Consider the following 18,555-nt stretch of genomic DNA (forward strand, 5'->3'; position numbering starts at 1 on the left):
GGTGGAAGCGTGTGGCGTTGAGCAGCCCATGTCTGGGAATATTCCAGAGGACGTACATTGGAGTGAATGCTGCTGTATATTTGAGAGGGGCCAGTTTCTGAAGTGCTGGCCACCAGCAGATGAGCCTGTCATTGGAATTCCAGCGATCATCATGCTGGCATCTTTTCCATGAATTCCTGCAGTGGGGCATACCCTGTGAACTATCTGTGGCCTTGGTACTAAAGAGGAAGTGTGTTAGAAGGCAGTCTGTACTCCTCCCCCACTGCTGGGCTGTAGGAATGGTGAGTAGAGGCCTCATCTGTGCAATGAAAATCTGTAAATGCCTTGAATTTGGGGGATTTGCCTTTAAGACCGAGACAAGGAAAAGCCAGTATAAGACTTAATGAAATCTGCCTTTCTCGAGACTTCCTTCCCTGCAGAGCCAGTCTCTACAGAGGGTGCTGGTCTGCCTCTGCTCCTGCAGTTTGGAGACAGAATGGAAACAACCAGGCACTCTCAGCCTGTAACAGGATCCCTGCTACAAGGACCAACCTTACTCACCAGAGTAACCCCCAGCTGGGGTTCCCAGGACCACACTACCCATGTTTTCCTGACAGTTCCCCTAGCAAGACCTAGCAACCTTTAGAAATCTAGGAGACTTTTGAGTTCAGAATGTTACTTGCAACTTTTGAAAGGATTGCTTTAGTTGGCTTGATGGTATACACTGTTTATTCCTCAGGAGGCAGGGGTAGGCAGATCTCTGTGAACTCAGGGCCAGCCTGGTCTACATAGGGAGTTCAGGCCAAAACTATCTCAAAAAAGAAAAGGATTGTTTCTTTTAAAATAGAAAAAAAAAAGTTAGACAAAGTGGCATGCATTAGTAATCCCAGCATGGGGAGACTGAGACAAAAGAATAAAGATTTCAAGGCAACTGGAGCTACACAGATGCTATTCCCACCACTATAGCAAGCTAAAGAATGTGCAAGAGAGACTCTGAGTGGCCTCGGAAGGTCTAAAATATTTATAACATCCTTTATAGAAGTTTGCTGACCATTGCTATGTGGGCTTCCTGTTACTATAACAAACTCCCGAGACAATCAGCTTAGAAGGGTTGCTTAGGTGACTGAGCCTGTGGGTGGAGGACTAGGTTAAGTTGTTTCTTTTCTTGAGCTGAGGTTCTAAGGAGCTGCTATGTAAAGGTTAACTATGTGGCCTGCCAAGCATCGCCTAGGATCTCATGCTAAGCCCTGAGATTTGGCCCCCAACACATCTTAAAAGTTCCTCTGCCTCCCCTAACACCGAGCCAGGGACCAGCTTCTAACACAGGAGCCTTTGGGGACATTTCAGATTCAGACTGTGGCGTTCAACCGGCTCTTACAGGGAGCTTCGACTTTGTAGGTTGGGTTTTTTGTTTTTTGGTTTTTTTTTTTTTCTCTTTTGGCTCTTTTTTCTCTTTGTTCTTTTGCCTCTTTTTTTGGTGGGGTGCAGCTCCCAAATAAAGCACACACGGAAGCTTATTATTTCTTATGAGTGCCCAGCCTTAGTTTGGCTTGTTTCTAGCCAGCTTTTCTTAAATTAATCCATCTATCTTTTGCCTCTGGGCTTTTGTCTGTCTCTATTTCTATATCCCTTCTTTCTCTGTGACTTGCTGTGTAGTGGGCAGCTGGCTGGCTGGCCCCTGGTGTCCTCCTCCCCTTGTTCTATTGCCCCTTCTCCTTCTGCCCTTTTTCTCCTCCCATTTATTTTCTCTGCCTGCCAGCCCTGCCTATCTCCCCTGCCCAGCTATTGGCTGTTTGTTTAGCTCTTTATTAGACCAATCAGGTGTTTTAGACAGGCAAAGTAACCCAGCTTCACAGAGTTAAGCAAATGCAGCATAAAAAGGAATGCAGCATATCTTTGTATCATCAAACAAATAATCCACAGCATAAAAAGTAACACATCATAAAATAACATTCTACAACATAACTCACTGAGTTACTGTTCAGTTTCCACATGGGAAGTGACCACAGGTCAACCTTAAAATATCTGCTTGGATACATTTCACTTCCTTGCATGTAGATTGCTTCCAAGGTCTGCTTTTGCCAAATCAGGAAACCTCTTCCCTAAATGTAAGAACAACAACAACAAAGAAAGCTCTTTAGGAAGCTCTTGTGGCCCTGAGGGGTTTCTGAGTGAGAGCAGTCCTCACAAAGGCCACCCAGTGCTTCTCTGAAGATGGTGGTGAGTGAGAGGCAGCCAAGGATAAAGTTGCTTTGGGGATGGGATGCCTGTCACTTGATAGCTAGCTGTCTAGAGCCAGTGAATTGTGCATCTGGAGTAGAAAGCAGAAGACACCAGACTGGGAAGTTGCTAGAAAGCTTTATCAGATTCCTCATGAACACCTTTCGAAGAGACCAAGCAGTAAATGCACACTTAACACGGCCTATTTCAAGATGTATCTATAACCACACAGGGGTGTTCAGACTTAAGGCACTCCACGGGAGAAGGCAAACAGATCTGCACTTTCCAGGCTATCCATAAACCTCTGGATTTACCTGTGCTTCCTCTTTAGGTGTAGGTGATGGAGAAGCTGGTGGCCTAGGCGGAGGTCATGGGTCTCATCCTGACTACCCTGAAGGTCCAGCCCTTGAACAGACAACTCATTTTAACCAAGGCCAGCATAGGATAGTGTTCCTGTTGAGAAGCGTGTATCAGCGAGAAACCAAAAAATATTTTTTTTTTAAAAAAGGCAAATATGTTTGCCAAGCTTTAAAAAGAACACCACCCACACTTTCCAGTCCTCTGTGATAAAGATGTGCAAAGCAGCAAAACTGCCTTTCATAAATTATTCATTTATTTCAGTGCTCCATTTTCTCCCATGTTGAATATCCCTCTAGGTCAGTGGTTCTCAATCTTCCTAATATTGTGACCCTTTAATACAGTTTCTCATGTTTTGCTGACCCCAACTATAAATTTATTAATAACTGTAATTTTGCTACTGTTTTGAACCATAATGTAAATATCTGATATGCAGGTGGTCTTAGGTGACCCCTGGGAAAGGGTTGTCAACCCTCAAAGGGGTCTCAACCCACAGGTAGAGAACCACTGCTCTAGGTGATGTGCCCAACCCGGGAGAATGCTCTGTCACTGAGTTTACAGTTAGGGATTGCAAAACTAAGGGAGCACCTTTAAATGTTTTTTGTTTGTTTTGTAAGTGATGGCTTTTCTTCCAGAGTAAGAATCATTATTTTGGGAAGCATGTGTGTGCGCCTTCCGTGTTAGGCATCCTCCCGTCACACTCTTGGATGTGGGTGGAGGTTGATAATAAAGGCTCATCCAGTGAACCAGAGCCATAGATACTCATCCTCTTGTGACTTCAATAGACTTCCCTCTGGTGTCTGAATCTCATTAGAATGATTAAATTCAGCAAAATAAGCTGAGTCTGCACACACTTTGTTTTCCCTATGTTGAACTTGCAGCAAGGAGCAGTTGTAAGGATAGCAGGTCCTGTGTCCCATAGCACAGAAATCAGGAGTGTCACAGGGAACAAGGCTTACCAACGTGCGGTGGTAAGCCTGTGATGGCCAACCTGAGGTAGCCACTTACACGGTTATTATGGTCTGGAGAGAGAGTTCAGTTGGTAAAGTGCTTTGCCATGCAGGCATGAGGACCTGACTTTGATCTCCGGAAACCATGTGTAAAAACCAGACACAGTGGCACATTTTGTAATACCAGCATGGTGTACAGACACAGGCAGTTCCCTGGAGCTCCCTCACCTGCCATTCCAGCGTGGTGAACTCTAGGCCAGCAAGAGATTCTACCTCAAACAATAAGGAGGACAGCATCTGAGGGACAGCACAGGAGGCTGATTGCTGGCCTTCCCACACATGGAAACACATGCCCATATACACACAAAATTAAGGTTTCCATTTTGAAGTACCTGTTCACATATAGACGGAAAGGAATGGCTGGGCACTGGAGCGGTGGCTCAGTAGAGAAGAACGTTTGCTGCTTTTGCAAAACATCCGAGTTCAGTTCCCAGCACCCACAGCCGTCTGTAACTCTAGTTCCAGGGAATCCCATACCCTCCTCTGACCTCCATGGACAGGCACCACACACATGTGGTACACATATATACATATAGGCAAAATTCATAAAATATTTTTTGAAAAAATAGCTAGTATGTGTTGTCGATGAAAAATCAAAATGGAGGAGCATTGGTTTGGGCACTTAACATGGTGTTGGGAGGCCATGGTTCATCAGATCTTGGACACATGAAATGGAACCCTTGAATGGAGCAACAGCTACCTGAAACATGGTTAACTTGGGCTGACCAACAGACCTCTTCCACCAAACTACACAGACACTGAGAGAGCACCCACAACTGTTTCTACAAGACAGCCTGACTTTTCCCAGCATCAGTCATAATTTCTGACAAATAGTGTAATTTCCAACTGCCCTGTCAGCAAAGCTATCAATACAGCCACTGTTTTGGAACATCTCAGAGACCATTTTCAAGACCGTGAATCTGTGTCTTTCAAGTTACAAGCCTGATTAGCACCAAATTAAAATTTTTTTATTCTTGACTGGACTAATTTTATTCTCAGTCAATATCCACAGATAGTAACAGCAAATGCTTTTTAGTTCCTTGTGTGGAGCCAACTTTCACTGTACCCTTTCTAAGAAATGCCCAGTAGGTTCTGGCTGTTCCCTCCGGTTTGCCAATGGCAGTGTGAATTCCACCTTAAGCCAGTTTGCAGTTCTAAGTGTTCTAGTTGTTTTCTGTTGCTGTGAAAAACACTCTGACCAAAAGCAACTTTGGGGAGGAAAGAATTTGTGTCAGCTTACACTTGTCACAGGTCACAGTCCATCACTGAGGGAAGTTAGGACAAGAACTGAAGCAGAAACCTTGAAGGAATGTTCCTTACTGACTTGCTCTCTGGCTCGTGCTCAGTTGGTGTTTTATACAGCCCAGAACCACTTGCCCAAAGGTGGTGCAACCCACGGTGGGTTGAGCACTTCCACACCAAGCATCAATCAAAACAGTCTCTCAAAGACATGGCCACAGGCCAATGTAATCAAGGCATTTTTTTAATAGAATTGTCACCCTCTTCCCAGGTGGCAAGAAAAACAACAGCACACTAAGATTAAAAGCCTTTATTTCTAGAGAGTTTCTAATATTACTATTACCAATACTGATGCAGAATACTACTGTGTTGTTTGGTTTTCGGTTGTGAGCCCAACCTTTAACAGCGGAGCCATCTCTCCAGCCCACTGGATGACTTTAAATGTCAACTTGCCACAACCTAGAATTACCAAGAAAGTATCAATTGTTCAGTTGCCTACATTGGGCTGGCATGTCTGTAGGAGATTGTCTTGTTAGCTGACTAAGTAAAATCCAGCCCACTGTGGGCAGCACCATCCCCTAGATTTGGGTATAGAACACTATAAAAGGGGAGAAAGCTAGCTGAGAACAAAAGCAAGCAGGCATGGGGTACAATAGTTTCTCTCTGCTCCCGACTGTTAATGTGATGTGACTAGCTGCTTAAGTGCCTGCCTTGGCTTTCCCTCAATGGTGAACCTGTGACCTAGAATTGCAAGCCAAATCAACTCTTTCCCTTCCCAAAGTTGCTTTTTGTCAGGGTATTTTACCACAAAAGAAGCGAAACTAGGGTGAATCACTTTTTGCTCTGCGTTTGTTGTGAGCTAAATATGAACAGACGTGGCCTAGAAGCATGGATTCAAGTTACTCTGGATGATATGTTGTGTTGTGGAAGTGGTCATATAACCTTTTATAGTCAGAGGACAAAAGTCACAAGTCTGTATTTGCTGCATTTGTTGGTGGCATTATCAGTTACTCAAGTTACAGCAGGAGAGGAAAACCTCTCCTGAAAGATTCAAATGTTACTATTAATCCTGGGATTCTTGAGAGAAAAAACAGTTCCACAATTTTGAGCCAAATTTGAAGCAAGCTCTAATTAAATACTAACCAGGTTGATGGGCTCTGGCCAGGTCCACCTCTGGGTTTCCAGGAAATGGTCACAAGTCACCCTTTTGCAGGGCTTAAAAAGGCAAAACCCATAATTCATTGCATTTCCAATCAGGTCCAATCAGGGGCAAGCTTACATCCTGACATATTTCCTCCCACCCACATGTGGTCAAGCACATTCAGTGCAGATGAGTCAAGCAAACTTGTTTAGGTGAGTGAAAACATGTGTTTTGTTATTTCCCAAGAACTACAGCGCCCAGCATTCCATGCAGTGACCTTGCCCTTAGGTAAGTGGAACTTACAGGTTAACCTTGGCTCTTACAGTTATGACATTCTTAGCTGTAGAGTTGGTGAAGGCTGGAGGTCTGCTAAGGTTCAAAGTGTGTTCCCAAAGATTTACCCAATAGTCACAGAGATGTGGAGGTTGGTGATAGCTAGTGGGAGGACCAAAGAGTACAAGATAATGTCGCCTTTAATCGGCAACATTCCACCTCTCCATAATCAGGAAGCTGTAGTCAGTCAGATCTGTCTGACAGATCTTCACCACACATGTGACTTCTTCAGAGAACTTCAGTTCACCAACTGCCAGAAAAGATCAAATTAGAAGCTAAACCTCTTCCAGCCATCCTTAGAATATATAAACAGATTTTCTTGAAGGCAGAGGGTGGGCCTGAGCCGCGCTTAAAAATAGACATGGAGACAGATGGAAAGAGAGGGTGGGTGGTTGATGGCAGCTACAGATAGAAAAACCCAAGGCATGTGTTGGAAAGAATGTGTGAGAGAGAGAGAAGCAAAGGGAAATAGGAGTAGGGAGAACATAGCCTACAAGCAGGGTACCCAAGCCATTGCTGGGAAGAATAGTATAGAGTGTGAAAACAGACAACCCGTTTTGAGACAGTGCAGTCAGTACAGGACTTAGTGCTTAAAGGTAAATAACAGGAATCAGCTGGCGGTGGTGGCGCACGCCTTTAAAAATCGAAGCACTCGGGAGGCAGAGGCAGGTGGGATCTCTGTGTGTTCAAGGCCAGCCTGATCTACAGTGCAAGTTCCAGGACAGCTAAGGCTACTTGGAGAAACCCTGTCTTGAAAACAAACAAACAACAACAAAAGATAAATACCTGGAAATACCTATGTGAGTAAAGACGTGTCTGTTATTGATTTGGGTAGATGGGAAGTGCCACATCCAAAAGCTTAGCAATGTTAATATCACAATGCACAGCCTTGGTTTTTTTGCTTGGTTTAAGTATTTTTCCATTTGTCCTATGACTTTAGATTATACTTTGCTTATTTTTATTGCTTCATTGTTTGGTTTGCTTTTCTAGATCATGAAACGCTAATAGTTTGCATGGAGGGTGGGGAGTGGTGGCTCACACTGGCCAAGGAGCCGAGAAGTCCCAGCCATGCCTGTCAGCATATCTGCTTTCAGAAATGTCGGAAGACAAGGAGCTGGCCTGCTAATCCCCAAACACAACTTGGAAGATGCACCAATTTGGAAACATAATACCACAGAGAGTCTTTGCCCACACAGCATGTCTGGGGTCTGATGGCCTCAACTGTCTGCTCCTCTTCACAAAGGAAGAATTTGCTGACATGCTTTCATTCAGCAGTAGAGGCCCTCTTTCTATTAAAATCTCCATTAGGAATGGCTGAGCCCTGCTGCAGGGCCACTCTGGTCTTTGATCTTCACCCCTTCCCCCAAATCCTGTCAGGCTGGGGGATCATACTGGGCTCCACACTTCACAGCCACTTGAACACTTCTTTCAGCAGTTTGGGTCTGTAACTTGTAAAAGACCGAAACAAACAACAACAACAACAACACAAAATCAGGCCTTGGGGATTTCTGACTAGGGAAACGTTCAGAGAGCTCTTTACTGAATATGGTGTTGATAGATTTCAAAGTCATACTCTTTGTTTAAACAGTAAACTCAGCTAAATGGAGGGTGAAGGAGGGGACTTCCTTCCTGTCCAACCACTCATCTGATAAATGTCCTAGGCATCATGTTGTTTTGTTGGGAGACCGGAATTCTAGTGACCGTGACTGACAGGAAGGGGACAAATTGATGTGAGACAGTTTCCAAAAGACAAAAGATGCATCTTGGGAGTTCTTAGCAGAGGGCTGATGTTTATTGAGTTATTACTTTATTACATTGATTGGTGCGAATGTGGGCGAATGCACACAGTACAGAATACATTCGGAGGTTAGTGCACAACTGGAAGGAACTGGTTCTTTGTTTCTATCATGTAGGTCTCAGGGATGGACTGGGGTGGTTTATCTTGGTGCCTTTCCCTGCTGAGCCGTATCACTGCTCCTTATTGTATTATTTCTAAAAAGAATTCCAACTCTTTCAGGTTTACCATTAGCTGCATGAATTTCACTTTCTACCCTTTTTGCACTAGACAGTTCTGAAAAGACTACCCACCCCGTCTTGCATAGGCCTTGACTCCAGGAACCAGACTTGGCATTTTCTTCTCTTAAAGAGTGTATTTTCTCTCACAATAAGCTGTATTACCCAGATTTTAGAACAAAAAAAAAAATTCAGACACTTAAACATTTAAGGAGCTCTTGTTACGATAAATCTTTCCGCCAAAGCTGCCGAGCCCCACCGCCACATGTGAGCTTTACGCCAGCCGCCCGCCTGAGTTAGGGCCCAAATGAATACACAGAACTGTGGCCTATAGGCTGAAGATGGATGCCCCAACGTTACAGAGGAACTTTGGGTGACTGTCCAGGTAGCAAGATGTCCTGTCAATTCTAGAGTTTATATATTATCCTTCTGTGGTCTTTGATAGAGTTGAAGACAGATAGTTATGGTTATAGTTTTCTTCAGTTATTATAAAAGATAAGTTACCCTTCTTTTATTTAGACAGAAAAGAGGAGATGATGGGGAATGTACTGTGTATGTTTACCTTACTGATTGTTAAATAAAATATTGTTTGGCCAATGAGACAGCAAGTTAGACGGAACTAGGAGTCAAAGAGGATTCTGGGAAATGTAGTAGAGAAGTGCTGATCCAGGCAGGAGTGACATAGCAAGGAGACTCATATTTAAGCGAAGGAGTAACAGGAAGGGACCCTTTTTTTCCCCTTGCTCCTCCAGCAGCACAATGTGATCCACCGGCAAGGAGGGACGCCAATAAGGCATCTGATAAGATAAGTCTTATAAAATATATAGATTTATGATAGTTAAGACTGAGCTAGCAGATGAGAATCCTAGTCATTGGCCAAGCAGCTTTGAACCTAATACAAGTTTCTGTGTATTCATTTGGGCCCTAACTCAGGCGGATGACTGGCATAAAGCTCACATGTGGCAGGGGGCTTGGCAGCTTTTGGCAGAAAGATTTATCGTAACAAGCTCTACTCAACTTTGTGAAATCTTTTTATCCTGGTTATGATAGCACAGAGTTTTCTGGAACACCACAGCCATTTTTCTGCTCTGACTTGAATATGTCCCCAAAGAGGTGTTTCATTGTAGCATAGAGAGCTGGAGTTTGTGAACATTAGCCAGACACAGAATTGCATTCTTCCCTACATAAATGATCTCAATCTCTAAAGCAAGCCTAGGAACCACCAGTTACTGTCCTTTTCTATATCAGATGAAGGATTGAAATTTAGGTGGAGCACATGATTAGTGAGGGAAGAACTTGGACTTGAACCAGTCAATGTCACCATGGCAAACGATATGGGGCTGCACAGAACTGCCTGGAGATGGCCACAGGGAATGATTAGCAGATTCACACCTCCATGGCAGACTGAACACACCATTGAGATGTCTGCAATGGGAAACACTGCAGTAATATGAGTGAGTTACCTCCAAATGCATGAACTCTGAAAACTACCTCTGAGGTGACGTAGTTAAAAGTAGATAGGTAATCTACTTTTTAAAATGCTTTACTCTTTGCATGTGTATGTGTGTCTGTGTGATGTGTGTGTGTTCACATGTGTGGGTGTGTGTATTTGTAGGTATACATACACTTGTGTGTGGAGGCTGAAGGTTGACATTGGGTGTCTTCCTCAATGGCTCACCACTTTAATTATTGAGGCAGGGACTCACTGAACCCAGAACTCATTGGTTCCCTGTCTCTGCCTCCCAAGTGCTGGGATGACAAATGGACTTCCATGCTGGACTGACATTTATGGCTTTTCTCTGGGCTCTTGGGATCCGAACACTGGTTCTCACATTCACACAAGCAAGCCCGTTATTCACTAAATCATCTCCCTAGCCTTACTTTCGTAATTCGATCCACTTTGATATGTTTATATTATATATAAAATAATGGTATTTCTGTGGTTTGAGTATTTAATGTTCCCCACATAGTCATGGAGTGTGTGCTTGGTCACCAGATAGAAGGGTTTAGGGAGGTGATTGCACCCTGACAGTTCTGACCTGATCAATAGATTAGTCCATGGATAGATTTTTAATATGATGGCATTATGAGGAGGAGATGAAAAGTAGGCAGTAAGGCATAGTTGAAGGAAGCAGGTCCCTGGAGTGTGCTAATTTGAAGGTTCTCTCTTTCTCCCTTTCTACCTCCTTCTCTCCCCCCTCCACTCTTCTTCCCCCACCCCATCCTCTCTTCTCTGTCTCTGTCTGTGTGTCTCTCTCTCCTTCCCATACCCCCCTCTCCTCACCCTGTCTACCCAGAGATTAGCCTGCCTTACCATAGACATGGAGCCAGCCAGCCATGATTGAAATCTCTAAAACCTTGAGCCAAAATAAGCAATTCCTCCCTTTCAGCCGTTCTTTCAGGTATTTGGGTCACAAGTTCTGAGAGTTACCTAACTTGGCATTCATCCTTTTGGGTTATATTTCTTACAACTCTATTCTCTTTAAGCTGTGTTTTGGTGGATGGCTCTTCATTTTAATGCAGTAAAATGTACCATTACTTTTTGTAGTTGTTGCTTTTGGACTTGGTTTAAGCAGGCAAAGATTTCTCACTGTCTCAAGGTCCTTCAAGACAGTACTGAGAGCCAGAAACATCAAAGAGGTCCATCTATTCATTTGACAGCTAATAGGACTGGGCGCTGGGTACTTGAAACATCAGTGAAGGGAAAGAGAAAATAAAAAGAAAGAAAACTGGGGCCTGGTAGAGCTTCCTTTCCATTGAGGAAGAGAAACAGAACTCCATAGACAGCATGCTAAGGAGCTTGGGCCCGAGAGCAAGAGAGCAGGGAAATGGATCAGGAGTTCCAGGAGAGTAGCAGTGCGAATAGGCAGCCAAGAATGTTCTTCCAGATAAAATGTTATCAAGCAGAGATTTGAAAGAGGAGAGGGAGAGAGCCCAAGGAGGCCCAAAGAAGAGGGTTCTAGAATGAGAGAGCAAGATGTGTAGCCTCTGGGCCAGGAGTGGACTGGGGCACTGGAGGAATAGCAAGGAGTGTGGTGGGGCATGCACAGAAAATCAAAGCAAGCGAAGGTTGGGAAAGTGTGCACAGATAGAAGAGGGTAGGAGCTCGTGGGCTTTCACACCAGTGTCATAAGGGAAGGAAGCCACAGCAAAATGCTCATCAGAGGAGTGACATGACCAGACTAATGTTTCAAAAGAATTATTTGGTTTTGGACTTGAACATGAGAGCTGGGACAAAGAGAGAATGCAAGAATTGGATGGCTGGTCCATGATAGGATGCAAATGCACCAAGCAAAGAGAGCCTCAGAAGGTTCTGGGGGGAGGGGCTCTGAAGGCAGAGCCAACAGGGTTTGGAGTGGACCTGGGGGTTCAAGGTCAATAATTCAGGTTCAAGAAGGACGGCATAGCGGGGCTGAAAGACTGGAAGAGAGGCCATGGGATTGCCCACCCCATCTCTGAGGGGATTGTGATTTAAGAGATAGATTTCTTTTCTGTGAAAGACTGTAGGGCATCAGAGGGGACGTAAGAGACTCAGGAGTAACTGTGTAGACAATGGTACCATGGTGGCCATGGCTGACAGGCTTCCCCTGTGGAGGAGGAGCATCCCCTGAGGGGTCTTTCTGTCAGCCCTGGATACTGTCACAGAACACTACAGCTGGGGGGTCTAATCAGTAGGCATGTCTGTGTCACACTTCTGGAGACTGGGAAGTGCAGTGTTAAGATGCCGGCCCTGAGCTTCGTAAAAGCTGCCTTACCAGCAGAGAGATATTTTGTCCCTTCTCCCCTTTCCCTTCTTACACACTTGTGAGTCTCACCAGGAAGGTCTCTTCTAAAGACCCTACCCAAACCTAATTGCCCCTCCAAAGCCTTACTTGCTAATGCCATTCCATTGGGACTTAATGGTTTCATCATAGGGATTGCAGTTCCCACATGGTGTCCCTGCCAAGTTGGTGGTTAATGCTGCAGAGGTTGGCAGTTTCCTCTTTATGTCCTCCTTGTTCCCAGATTCTAGCAGACCAGGGACCACTTCAAGCAGTTGTGAGGCTCCTCCTTGGCTGCAGTACCTAGTACAGGTCTGATTTCATCTGAACTCAGAAATCAAAGGAGCAGGGGGCACAGGGCACGACAGGATTTACAACCTTCCACCTCTCCTGTGGTGCTGAGCTGGCTCTGGGCACAGAGCAGCCTCATAAATACCAGCAGCTGGAATGGAAGAGCCAGACGCTGTCCTCAGCCAACCCTGAGCCACCTGGGCAAGCTGCTGGCATACCTTGGAGAACCCCGAGGTTAGCTGGCCTGCAAGCTACAGCATGGACCCTGCTCGATGCCAACCCATTTCTCTTGGTAGAAAAGCTCTTGTGATCTTTCCCTGCTTCAACTGCGTCTCAGGGTTGGCAGAAATCAGGGGCCTGGAATAAATTGAACCAGTTCGTATATACAACAAAATCCTATTTAGTCAAGGCAGATACACGTGGACCAGGTTTAAAATCCCAGAACTTTCCAAATAGCAGTTTTGTTGTCTGAATGGCACTCATTACAGAAGTGGGAATGTCAAAAGGTTGACTGGCTTTACAAGTCAAGAGAGTTACAAGTCTCGATGCACACTGCATAAAAGTACTACCCGGTTACTCTGCATGCATAAACTTGCATGTTTTTTACTCTACCACCTTTTGCATACTTTTAAAATGACGTTCACATGTATGGAGCTGCACACCTCTAGTCACAGATACTTTGGTGTTTGTTCTAGTTTCATTCTATCATTGTGACCAACACCATGACCAAAAGCAACTGAGGGGAAGAAAGGATTTATTTGACTTCCACTTCCAGGTCACAGTCAGTCCTTGGAGGGAAGTCAGGGCAGGAACTCAAGGCGGAAATTTGAAGGCAAGCCTGCTTGGTACTCTATAAAACTTGGCCTCTAACTAAGGATCTCACGCCAAGTTAAAGTATAGCAGGAACCATGGAAGAAGGTTGCTTGCTGGCTTGCACAGGGTTGTGCTTAGCTAGATTTTGTATACAGTCAAGGACCATCTATCCCGGGAATGATGCTGCCCATAGTGGACTGGGTTCTCCTGCATCAATTAACAATCGGCACAGTCCCCCACAGACATGCCCCTTCAATTGAGACTCCTTTTTCAGATGACTCTAGGCTCTATCAACTTGACCATTGAAGCTAACCAGGAAACTGCTGTGGTACAGTTTTCTCCTTCAGGCATACCGCTTTGGAATAAAATTACGTTGGTCTCAGCTTTGTGTCTTATCCATAAGCAGCCTTGTCAGGATTGCCCCTGAAAATGCTGCACCCTCAGATATTTCAGTCTCAGTCACGTGCCTTTCAACTACCCACAGCAAGGGCAATGTGACCACTCCTCCCAAAATCATCTTTGATTTTCACGCCCCACATTTGTGCATCGATTTGTTGCATTAACTTTCCTAGGGAGACACGAGCAAACATTTATTCACCTAGATGGGGAACTAGTGGCAGACAGTTCCATCAAAGTCCAACTCAGTAAACCAGTGGCTTACTTAGAGAGGACTGGTAAATGGGTTACTGACAGGAACGTGAAGACCTCACCCCCAACAGCTACATCACTGCAAAGTCTAACCCCAGCACAGACGATGACCTCATGGGAGCCGCATCATGGAGTCACCTTGCAGTCAGCCTTCCCTATGTGCTCCAGCACCTCTTGGGATTACTTGCAGCTAGGGTGGGCAGTAGCAAGAAGTCATGGCTGGCATCTCAGGCGAGGGTGCTGTAACACCTCCCTTCTCCCACCTTTGAGGGCATGTCAACAGCTCTGTTATTAGTTAGTGTCACAGCCCCAGCATCACTGATTATTCTGTTCAAAGACTAAATTCTGCCCTATGGCAGATGTCCTGACATCCCCAAACACACTTGCTGCTGGTGTTACATAGCCAGAGCTGCACCTCTGCAGGAAATCCACAGACAACAAAGCTTTATAGTGGCAACACAAGGTTAACTGAATTATTGTAAAGAATTGACTGTTGGGGTGGTGAGGTTGCCAAAGCATTTCTTCCCTGGAAACACACATGCAACAATAAGACATTAAATGTACCGGGGCAACCTTAAAGTAATAGTTGTTTATAACGTGACCATTAGAAGGGTTTAACATACTCAAACAATTAAACGAACCTCCAGTTGGTTAAGATTCGGTTTCCTGAGTAGTCAAAAGCCTGACAAAATCAGCAGAACACACGAGCAATTGTCTTAACAGAACGTAAAATTTTGTGCTCTAAGCCAATTCTCTTTTGCAAATGTTGTCAAGAGCAGAATAGTAGTTTTAAGAACAATTTTTCTTTTTTCTTTTTGTTTTGTTTTTCAAGACAGGGTTTCTCTGTGTAGCTTTGGAGCCTGTGCTGGAACTCTCTCCGTAGACCAGGCTGGTCTCTAATTCACAGAGATCCACCTGCCTCTGCCTCCCAAGTGCTGGGACTAAAGGCATGCGCTGCCACCACCACCCGGCCAAGAACAATTTTCTTGATACCTTTTCTACTTCATCATGTACCCTGGAGAGAAATTGCTCCGTTTGTTGAGCAAGGATCCAGCCACTAGAGGGCGCAGCCTCCTCATAGGTAGCTACCTTCATTCTCAGTTTTCAACTAAAATTGATTGTGATAGATTTGCAGATTTGTGATCATGAGAACACAGAAGTCAGATCACAGGGATGATTAGATGTCTGTCCATCATGGAATATGTATATAACTGGCCATGATCCCCTCCCTGAGGCCAGATGAGGCAGATAGCCCTCACTGATAGACATTTCCAAATCTCCCAAACATACAGACCAATGTTTGCATAGTTGCTTGCTTGCTCGCCTTTTGTATTAACAACTAGGGCACTGAATGAAGATGTTCAGATGTGTGAGCTTACACCTCTTACTTCATTCTTAGGAGTTGGGGAATCAATAATAATCCCAGCTGAAGCCATTTCTACTTCTGTCACGTTAGAGGTTCATGTTTTCAGTTTGATCTGGTGCATATCACAAACACTGACTGCCTGCCTGTGTGAGGTGCACAGCATGCTGCTGGCTCCAAGGGTGGCTTCAGAGGTCAATAAAAAGGTAATGGAGGTATTAGAAACCCCTTGGGTGACCAAGACCTAGCTACTGGACTGGTGGACCCAGAGGCAGATAGCTCTAATCCCGGAGAGCCTATTGGTCCAGGCTTTAGATGCCAGAGATTCCTGGACATAGGCACTCAGACTGGGAGCTTTTCACTCCAAATTTCAACCTCCATTGTGCCTGTGTCAGGACAGAAAGAGAAGAAAAAATGAGAAGGGAAAAAAGTTGCTTCTCAACTGATGGGTTGCAACCCCGTTGGAGTTCAAATAACCCTTTCCTAGGGGGTCTCAAATATCCTGCATATCAAATATTTACATTGTGATTCATAACAGTGGCAAAATTACAGTTATGAAGTAGCAATGAAATAATTTTATGGTTGGGGTCACAGCAACATGAGTGATTGTATTAAAGCATTGGGAAGGTGGAGAACTACTGCCCAAGAGTCTACTCCCAGCCTCTCACCAGCTGCGAGTCCAGCATGGCTAACAGTTCTGTGAAGTCTGCCTGCATCGAGATAATATTCCTTTTGTATAGTGATGTTTTAAATGAGAATGCTGAAGTAGCAATGAACAAATGCTTCAAGTCCACGTGCCTATGATGGAGTATGGCTTTTCTCCTTTCCAAGCATCAAATATTTCCAGGAATCTTTCAAGGAATCTTATTTACAATCAAAAACAGGTCTTAACCCCTTTATAATCCATGGTTGTGTCGTATCAGATTGCAGAAGTATCCAAAGCACCTTGGAGCCACTCTGTAATCTTATTTATTAAAAATGAGACCATAGAAAGTCCCTTAACAGCCCTTCAGTATGTAACTTGAGAAGGCCTACCACGGTGTGCATGCCTTTAATCCCAGCACCGAGGAAGCAGAGGCAGGGAGATCTCTGTGAATTCCAGTTCATCCAAGGCTACATGACATCTCAAAAAAAAAAAAAAAAAAAAAAAAAAAAAAAAAAAAAAAAAAAAAAAAAAAAGGTAAACTTGAGAGCCACCAAAATTTGTGTGTGTGTGTGTGTGTGTGTGTGTGTGTGTGTGTGTGTGTGTGTGTGTCTTCTAGGGCACTTCAAGTGTGACTCTCTCCTTAGAGGCTCACACCACACAGCCACGTTTGGATGTGTGTTATTCTTTCCATGAATGCCTCCTTTTCTATTCTAGATCTTGTTTATTCTATAAGTGTGGGGCTTGCTAACCCTGACCTTGACATTCATCTTTAATGTATAATATTTATTTAGCGTTTGTATTTGGTGAGTTTGCACATACAAAAGTATATGTTAGGGAGGTCAGAGAACAACTTGTGGGAGTCAGTTTCCCCCTTTTACCATGTGAGGCTCTAACTCAGGTCAGCAGGCTTAGCAGCAGGCCTCATTACCCACTGAGCTATCTTGCTGGTCCCCCAAAATCTCTTCTCAATAAATTCCAGCTCTGCCTCATATTAGCTCATCCTGCAGTAAAGCCAAGAATCCCATCTTTGCCTGACTAGAGTGATCTTTGCAAAAGACCCTTCAGGCTGCTGTAGGGGGTAGCCTAGGTCTGTGAGTCTCTGGCCTGAGCCTACTGTTCCTCACAGACCCCGGCACTGTAATCCTCCGTAACAGTATGTTGGCATCAAACAGAAGCCAGCAGCAGTAGGCAGCACCTCTGTCCTGGTTTGTTTCTGTTGTTGAAAACCACTTGGGGAGGAAAGGATTTATTTGGTGTCTACTTCCATATCACAGTCCATCAATGAACGAGGTCAGAGCAGGAGCTCAAAGCAGGAATGTGGAGTCAGAAACTGAAGCAGAGACCATAGTGGAATTATGCTTATAGGTTCACTTTCCATGGCTTGCTCAGCCCACTTTCTCATAGGAGAACTGCTGGAATTGGCTGGGCCCTCCCACATCAACCATTAGCCCCAGTAAAAGCTCATTGGTTTACCAAGTTGGACTTTGGTGCAATCATTACTTTGTTTTATTTGGGTGTTCTATCTGGGGTAAGTAGGAGTGTGTTTGTGTTTGTGTGTGTTGGGGGTGGGGGTGTCTCCTTGGGAAAGCTTTCTCATAAACATTGGGGAGTCAAGGATTGGGTTTACTGGAACAGAGGTGACAGAGGAAAGGGAAGGCCTCAGGCTACAGGCAGCCATGCTGGGCTGCCTCCCCACCGTGTTGCTGCTGACAGATGAAGGGAGCCTCTCTTGCCTCTGCGGAGCAGCCTTCTCCTTTGCAGTGAAAGGTTTGGGATTCTGTGACCTCTCAGGTCCTTTGTGTCATGTCAGGGTCAGGGTTAGCAAGCCCTACACTCATGGGATTAAAGATCCAACGAGTGGGGGATGGACATTGTTCAAAAAGACATAATAACATTCCTGGCTCTGGTGTTCACAGTGGTGGCAGGTCCGAGTGAGTCACCATAGGAAGACAGGGAAAACCCAGGGAACATGGAAAACCACTCCTCAGACTCTGTTTGGGAGTATGAAACCTTATCACAACTGATAAAATCAAAATTGCCTACAAAAATAGTGCTTGCTTTCCTAAAGCCATCGCCAACAAGGATGTTAAAAACAGTAAACCGTGCTGATTTAGGGCTAGAACGTTTGCAATGTTAAGTTTAACTGTATAGCCTTCCTTATATCCTTAATCCAAATAATGCAGCTCATGCAGCCACCTACCAGTTTCATTTTAAAAGATTTTTAAAAAGATTTGTTTTTTTAACTTGATGAGTATGAATGTTTTGCTTGTGTATTATATGTGCCACATGCATGCCTGACGCCATGAAGATCAGAAGAGGGTGTCTGATCCTTTGGAACCAGAGTTACAAATCGCCGTGAGCCACCATATGGGTGCTAGGAATTGAACCTGGGTTCTCTGTGAGAGCGGCGGGTGCTCTAACTGCTGATCCATCTCTCCAGCTCCAGGAAATTCTTCCAAATAAGCAAAATAAGTAAACCAGCTTACTTAGTTTTTAAATTTAATTTCAAAATAATTTTTAATTACGTGCATGGGTGTGGACAGGAGTGCAGGTTCCTGTGGAGGCTGTAGGCTGTAGAAGATCACGAACCGCTTAAGGTGAGTGCTGGGAGCCAAACTTGGGCCCTCTGAAAGGGCAGCAAGAAGCAGCAGGTGCTCAAACGTGGTAGGAAAAGCGGTGATGGTGGAGGCAATAGTGGGGCTGGCAGTTGCCCCAGGTGTGGGACTTCTTAAGAAGCAGCT

General features: G+C 44.7%; 1 long non-coding RNA gene across 1 annotated transcript; it reads right to left on the reverse strand.

The window, feature by feature from the left end:
* Nucleotides 1–1,954: 1,954 nt before the first annotated feature.
* Nucleotides 1,955–6,004, reverse strand: LOC107977810. The gene is made up of 3 exons (XR_003480084.2): nt 5,949–6,004; nt 2,514–2,652; nt 1,955–2,081 (listed from the first exon to the last, which is right to left on the reverse strand). It is a non-coding gene; the product is annotated as an uncharacterized LOC107977810 (long non-coding RNA).
* Between the last annotated feature and the right edge of the window lie 12,551 nt (nt 6,005–18,555).

The sequence above is a fragment of the Cricetulus griseus genome (assembly GCF_003668045.3).
Source record: "Cricetulus griseus strain 17A/GY chromosome 1 unlocalized genomic scaffold, alternate assembly CriGri-PICRH-1.0 chr1_1, whole genome shotgun sequence".
NCBI lineage: Eukaryota > Metazoa > Chordata > Mammalia > Rodentia > Cricetidae > Cricetulus > Cricetulus griseus.